Source organism: Sinocyclocheilus anshuiensis, unplaced genomic scaffold (assembly GCF_001515605.1).
Source record: "Sinocyclocheilus anshuiensis isolate Anshui unplaced genomic scaffold, SAMN03320099.WGS_v1.1 scaffold227, whole genome shotgun sequence".
Taxonomy (NCBI): domain Eukaryota; kingdom Metazoa; phylum Chordata; class Actinopteri; order Cypriniformes; family Cyprinidae; genus Sinocyclocheilus; species Sinocyclocheilus anshuiensis.
In genome coordinates, this window is record NW_015549590.1 from 1,690,405 (window position 1) to 1,698,085 (window position 7,681).

The following is a 7,681-nucleotide window of genomic DNA, read 5'->3' on the forward strand; positions in this document are numbered from 1 at the left end:
GTAATTTACAACAGCTTCGAACGCGGCTCAACCAATCAGAATCAAGGACCGGAACTATCCGTTTTATAATATTTCTTTTAGGTCTACAGAATATGAAATATGTATAATATAAACATCTCACTATGATTTCTTGTCATTGTGCTCTCTTTCAGTTATTTGAGCTTCTGAATTTTCTGGCTGAGAACTTCATATTTTCCTACATGGGCTTGACATTGTTTACCTTCCATAACCACGTCTTCAACCCGATCTTCATAGTGGGCGCATTCGTATCCTAAGACTATGTGAAATGAATAAATGAGCAGAAAATAAAAAGGTAGAGTAGTCAAAATGCTCTTAGCAAAACAAATGGAAAATCTGATAGATTACTATTATTAAAAAAAGCATGTGTGTGTTTATGTTGGGCGGCAGTACTTTGCTTAATGTCATCAAGGAAGTGGCAGGCTGTTGTTGTTGAGTGATATGTCCAGGGAGTTACAGCTCATTGTGTTTCCCAGAAATCAATGGCCCAGAACCACTTTTTCATGAACAGAGGCCTCTGAAGGCCTCAGGAAGGACAAAATGTCAGTTTTGAAGAGGGTGTGGATGCTGTCAGTGCAGCAGTAGCTCCATTTTTGCAGTCACGCCTTGACACCTCTCCTCCCAGCTGGCTGTGTTTCTGGGCAGAGCGGCGAACATCTACCCTCTCTCCTTCCTGTTGAACTTGGGCCGTACTGAACTTGAGTCGTAGAAACAAGATCACCTCCAACTTCCAGCACATGATGATGTTTGCAGGTTTGTGCATAGAGCTGCAGGCGATTCCTTTGGTCAGCTAAGATCCAAACTATGAAGAATAACATGCTAAACCCAAAAGTCCTATTAAGGTTAAATGGGTCAGACTTGAAACCATTGTTTGTTTATTTTTTTTTAACTTGAGTTAGTTTTTTTTAATCCACTTTGTTGCTTTTTAGAACAGTGAACAGAAAAAAACCTACATACTCAACCCAAACCAATCCCATATGGGGTTTGAAATCTGATTAATATCAGATTTTTGCAAATGTATTTCAGTCATAATGTTTTATGTGAACCAATTTTTGGTGTTCTTGCTCCACTCCTCGCCAGGTCTGCGTGGTGCCATGACCTTTGCCTTGTCAATCAGGGACACGGCCACATATGCACGGCAGATGATGTTCTCCACCACACTGCTGGTGGTCTTCTTCACCGTTTGGATCTGCGGTGGAGGCACAACTCCGATGCTGTCCTGCCAGAAAATCCGGTCAGTTTGAACCTCGCTTTTAGTCTGAATGACATTTTTGTGTCACACAAGTAGATTTATGGGAATGGGTAACTCATTAAACATGGCTTTTGTTCTTATTTGCATCCTTTTCCATTTCTACCCAGAGGGAATAATGTGTAAATACCATGGCATGAGCCATTTAAAACTCAAAAGGCTGAACTCATTTAACAACTAAAACTCAAATTAGAGAGGATGAAATTGCGACCAACTGTATTTTTGTTCTGGAAGTGTTTTCATTACATTTGCTGTAATGCTGTTTTGTGTTTGGCAGTGTTGGAGTGGACTCGGATCAGGAGAACTTTGTAAGTGTTTTTGGTGTACTGTAGACAAAAGTACAGTGGCTTTTTACAGCAGAGCTGTTTAATGATGGATTTCCTCTGTGTCCGTCTGCAGATCGGCCCTGATGGAGTGGAGATGAGGAGCACTAAACAGGAGAGCGCCTGGCTTTTCAGGATTTGGTACAACTTTGATCACAAGTATCCTTTGCTGTGTAGCTCTTATTAGTAAGCTGCATAAAAAAACAAACAAAGACCGAATCAGATGGGAGTAAAACACCAATCCAGTCCTCCAACTTTACATGTTATATGCTAGGTAGTGTGCTACAATAGGTATGTTTATGTCAGAATTTCAGATTCTGTTTCAGTTGTGTTTATATGAAACCTAAATGTTGCAAATGCAATCCCATTCACATATTTGTCACATATTTCATGACATCATCACTTAAAATGGTAAATCGTGCAAAACCTTAACCCTGTTGACTTGCAGTTATCTAAAGCCCATTTTGACACACAGCGGCCCACCGCTCACCGCCACACTTCCAGCTTGCTGTGGCCCTCTGGCGCGCTGCCTCACCAGCCCACAGGCGTATGAGGTTTGTGCTTTACACGCACACAGTGTGCTAATAATTATCCATAGTTCTGGATTTTCCTCTGTTTTAGCTAGATTAGGCAGATAACACTGAAGGGACTAGTCGTTTATGTCTGCGTACTACCAGATGGCGACAGACACAATCTGTGTTTATAGGGACAGACCCCTCAAATTCACTCTTAATTGCCATTTAATAGGCAAAATCAAATTACCCCCCTCCTAGAGCTGATTATCCAGCGAGGTGTGAACAGAGAGTGAATGTGGATTGATATACTCAACAAGAGACGTAAAAGCATCTGTTATTGCTGTGTTATTAGGATAATCAGAGCGTTTCATCTATTGCAATAATTAGGTTTTGATAGTTGTATGCTTTTGCATAAATGTAACAAATAATGCATAAATCGTACCACTTAGCATGTTGTTTATAAATAGTACAGATGAGCAAATCTGTGTATTATTGCTATTATTACATATGCATTTTTAATAGTTAGTATTACTTTACGTTGTTTGTTGTTTTAAAACCCAATGCTCATGACTTGAGACACTGTAAGGCATTATCTGCATGTGTACATAGACCAGCATTTTATATCTTTTTAGTTTTTTATTGCCTCAAAGTCCTCACATTGCTCATAGCAGGCAGTGAGTTTGTTACACAAGTGTTTTAAAGACTGTGTTTTAAAGGGCTTTAGCCTTTAGAGATGCAGCCACTAAAGCAAGTTAAAGCACAGAAAGCTAAAAGCTTCTCTAAGTTCATGCCCTTTGTATTACTTCAATGCAAAATAATAGAGTTAAATCAAATATTTGAGAATAAATTCACTATTCATCCTTGCTAATTAACTATTTCTGAGCCACCTCTAGTAAGTAGTTGTAACTGGCAAGCGATCCTCATTCCAGAGTCCACTCTTTATGAAACATATGTTATTGGACTGTGATGGTTTAAATTCCTAGTGCAGATTGTTTCATTTGGCTGATAAAAGACTTTTGAAAGCATTTTATCAGAGATGTTACATTACATATAAAAGATAATAAAAACAGCATGTTATTAAATAACCTTCATATAGACTACGGTCCAAAGGTCTGGGGTCGGTAAAATGTTTTTGAAAGAAGTCTCTTATGCTCATCAAGGCTGCATTTATTTGATCCAAAATACATAAAAAATGTCTCGCTGTGAAATATTATTATAATTTAAAATAAGTTTTGTATTTGATTATAGTTTATAATTGAATGTATTCTTGTGATGGCAAAGCTGGATTTTCAGTATTATTACGCCAGTCTTCAGTATCACAAGATACTTCAGAAATCATTCTCATGTGCTGAATTGCAGCTCAAGAAACATTTCTTATTAATATCAATGTGGAAATCAGTTGTGCTGCTTAATATTTTTAAAGGTTCAAAAGTACTGCATTTATTTGACATTTGACAATCTTTTGTAACATTGTTGCTATCAGTTTTAATCAATTTAATGTGCCCTTACTAAATAAAAGTATTAATTTCTTTCCAAATGGATAAAAAAGAACTGACCTGTATCCTCTTATCAGTGGTTTGACTGGAGACAATTTGGGGCAATCAAGTCTAAATTTAGTTTAACGGGTGAAGGGTTACATTTTATGCTCATTAAAATTGCCATGTCTTCAGTGTCACACGATCCTTCAGAAATCATTCTAATATGCTGCTGATTTGTTGCTCAAGAAACTTTATATTAGGTGGCTTTAACTACTATGTACTTACATTTAAATTAATAATTTAATACAATGCAATTATTGTGTACATACATGTTTTTGAATTGTACTTATATTTTTAAAAATACCTGCATGTAAATACATCTGTAACTAATTTCTGTAATTACATTTATAATTACACTGTTGACCCATCCCTTACACCTTAACCCACCCTTAAACCTACCCATGCCACCAAACCTGTCCCTAACCTTATCAGCATCCCACATCAATAGCAGCAAAAGTGTTTTGCAATACAATATGAACACAATAAGTACATTGTACTTATTTTTTGATGTAAGTACATAGTAGTTAAGGCCACCTAATATAAAGTGGGACCCATTTATTATTCTTATCAGTGTTGAAAATAGCTGCTTAATGTATTTGTGGAAACCGTGATGCATTTTTTTCAGGATTTGATGAATAAAAAAAATGTCAAAGAATAAAAGTGTATTTACTGTCACATTTAATGTGTTTTTGATGAATACAAGCATTAATCTTTTAAAAAAAAATCTTACTGACCTCAACAACTTTGAATGGTAGTGTAACTTTTATTACATTTTAGCTCATTTTATTCCCTCAACCTCATTTGGCTCCAGGATGATTCCAAGTAATAATCAGTAATAGGTTTATTAGGCTTTTTGCTAAATTATTACTCACATACTCAAAGTCAGCTCAAATTCAAACAATGAAATCACCACTGTGTGTTTTCTCTCAGAACGAGGGGCAGCTGAAAGACAGCGACTCGGACCTGATCCTGAACGACGGTGACATCTCGCTGGCGTACGGTGACATCACTGTGAGCACAGATGCTACGGGTGCTCACACGAGCGGGACGCCCGTCGGAGGAGTGGCCGTGAACTCTGACGAGGCTCTGGACCGAGAGCTGGCATTCAGCGATCACGAGCTGGTGATCCGAGGCACCCGATTGGTCCTTCCCATGGATGATTCGGAGCACCCGCTGCCTCTGGACTCCCACCGGCACAAGAACGAAACGATGAGTTGAACGGGGCGAGTCTCTTCTCTCTATCATGTCTCATCCAGAGTGATCTCTCTCAGCACCGCTCCTGTCTCTGAAGTGGCTGGTTTGATGTCTCTACCTCATTCGTCACTCTTTCTTTTATGTCATCACAGAAATGCCAATTATTTATTCACTTCTCATCCGCAAGTGTTTACGGCCGCTAATCAGACCACTTAGCATCTGACATCACGGATCGGAAGCATGCTTTGGTTTCTCTGAGGTTATCACGACAACAGAATAAGCATACTTTTATTGTCTGTATAGCAAGGCGTAAAATTGCTGTGACCTGGCCTGCATGCTTATTTGTGTCCTCTCTTGACGTGCGAGCGCTTGTTTAGGAGATGCGAAGAGTCCGTGGCACATTGATGCTTTTTACTGCCTTCTCTCATCAGAGGCGTGCTGATTGGTGGCTCTGCGTTTGCTGTGCAGTTACAATCAAGTGCCTGTCAAATGTAGTTTCCCCCCTTAGAGCAAAATGACACTCTTTGCCATCCACTAGAGGGAGGCCTTGTATCTTGATACGGTTTTGTTCGTCTGAGCTGTGCAGGCGGATGCAATTCACTCCGAGTAACTTGTGATTGGCTGTAGAGATGTGCTTGGATCTTATATTGTGACCTTTGACTGTGAATCTCTGAAGGTTTTTACGCCTTGTTTTTTGTTTTTGTTCCGCCCAGTCAGAAGATAGAGAGCCATTCATACAGTGCAATTTCTTTTTTGTTGTTGTAACATTTTTCTAAACTAAGAAAATATATTATTTTCTTCTTTTTGTCCATGTAGTTCAAATCATTTATGAAATAAATGTCATGTTCGCGAATGTCTAAAATAACATGCGTTTACCATTGGGATTACAAACCCCCAAAAATAAAGTAAAAATTGCCCATACTTTTTGTAGTAGGGCCATCTAGGATAATGCATTGAGCAATCTGTTAAAAGAAAAAGAAAGAAATGCTAATAGGACTTGAGCTTTTTTTATTCCTAATTTTTTGCATGACATGTTATGTGGAGAAGCATAACCCTCCACGTTCCCTCCCAAAGTCCTTTTTGTGTGTTAGCGGTTTCTAACAAATTGAAAACTCTTTATCTATCTAGATCAGTGTAGAGAGTTGCACCGACACGTTGTGATTTTTACATTGGTTGGGATGAGAGTAATTCTGTAGCTGTTCAGATTTTAGACTCATTTTAAAAGGGCTGAATGAATAAAAGAAATTTTAACGTTCACACCCATGGAAAGAAAAAAACATTTGTATTGTTCTGTCTAATGGTTTCAGGCTGGACAGGCATCTGAAAAAAACTGGGTTGGATTTGTATGCAGTTATGAATTCTGTATTAATGGCATTAGAGTAAGATCTTTACATTTAGACCTGCATCCCAATTTGCACACTTCGCATCCATAATAGAATGTGAGGATTAGAATTAGTGCCTCCCAAATGTTGAACTTTTATCATAACTTTACTTTACATATTTTTGGCAGAATATTATATATAAGGTGTTAAGCATTATTTTAAAATTAACGAGAGATAAATAGCTCCAAAACTGATATTCAATTATATTCCAATACACAAAATCATGAAAGTGAAAGTACACCAATTATTCTGTTCAAAAGTTTACATATCCATGGTTCATCATATTGTTTGCCTCATCGATCAACTGTGATGTATATACTTGACTCTCTTATGTCAGATAATCAGATAATGCTAGCTATATATATATATATATATATAAAATGTTGTTGTTGGTATCTTTTTTCCAAATTCTGCAAGTTGTTTCATGACAGCTTCATGACTTCCAGATACTGTCTACAGTGTACTTCACCCATCATCAGTAAAGTGTACATATTTTAAGTGTGCACTAGAAGTTTGTGAATTGGGATGCAGCTACTGATTTAGAGTTATTCTTAATTTTAAGATGAAGTGAGAGCCATGATAATGAAGGAACATTAGTAGAGGAGCAAACAGATCTTTTGTAAAATCCAGTCCATGTGTTTGTAGTTTCTCTATTGCTTTCTGTCTGTTCGTGGACATTGTAGGAACCGCTGTTGTGTGGATGTTTTCTGGCCAGGGTGGCATCATTAACTGCGGAGCAGGAAGTGTTGATAAGACCCCACCCTGCCAGCAATGTCTGTGTGCTGGAAAATTGCACACGCTGTGGAACGAGGGGGTGACGGCTGGTCATCACAGTGGCATCAGAGGCCTTCAACACAGATATGTCCTGCTGTGCAGGATCATGTGAGAGGAGGCCACAGTATTGTAATGCACAGGAACAGTGTGTGTGTTTGAATAGATGAGCATTACTAACAGATTTGCACTTTCATTTTTGTTGTTTTTTGCCTTTTGAATTTGCTTTAAAAAAAACATACCTGAGAAATACCTACTGTTCTTTGTCAGAGCATTATGAGATGAGCGAATGAAATTCAGACATCCTGCAAAAATGTTTTTTTTTTTTTTGAGATGTCAAGAGGAAAAAGTATTTAATGTCTGCAGCAGAATTTCTTAAATGTTTCTATTTGTAGTATTGGAGAACTAATCTTTTTCCTTTCAGACAGCAAATTAACTTACGAGTATGTGAATCTATGAGATTGAAGGATTACTGAAAGGTACAGATAAGGTACAGTTTCTGATAAGGTACGAGTATGTGAATCTATGAGATTGAAGGATTACTGAAAGGTACAGATAAGGTACAGTTTCTGTACATTGTAAAGTATGTGAATCTATGAGATTGAAGGATTACTGAAAGGTACAGATAAGGTACAGTTTCTGTACATTGTAAAGAGATTGTAACAGTAAAAAAAAAAAAAAAAAAAAATTT

At 37.7% G+C, this 7,681-nt stretch overlaps 1 pseudogene; it reads left to right on the forward strand.

Annotated features, from left to right (window-relative positions):
* The window catches only part of LOC107658093 (sodium/hydrogen exchanger 6-like), a 16,253-nt pseudogene extending 8,685 nt beyond the window's left edge, over positions 1 to 7,568 (forward strand).
* Positions 7,569 to 7,681: the final 113 nt, after the last annotated feature.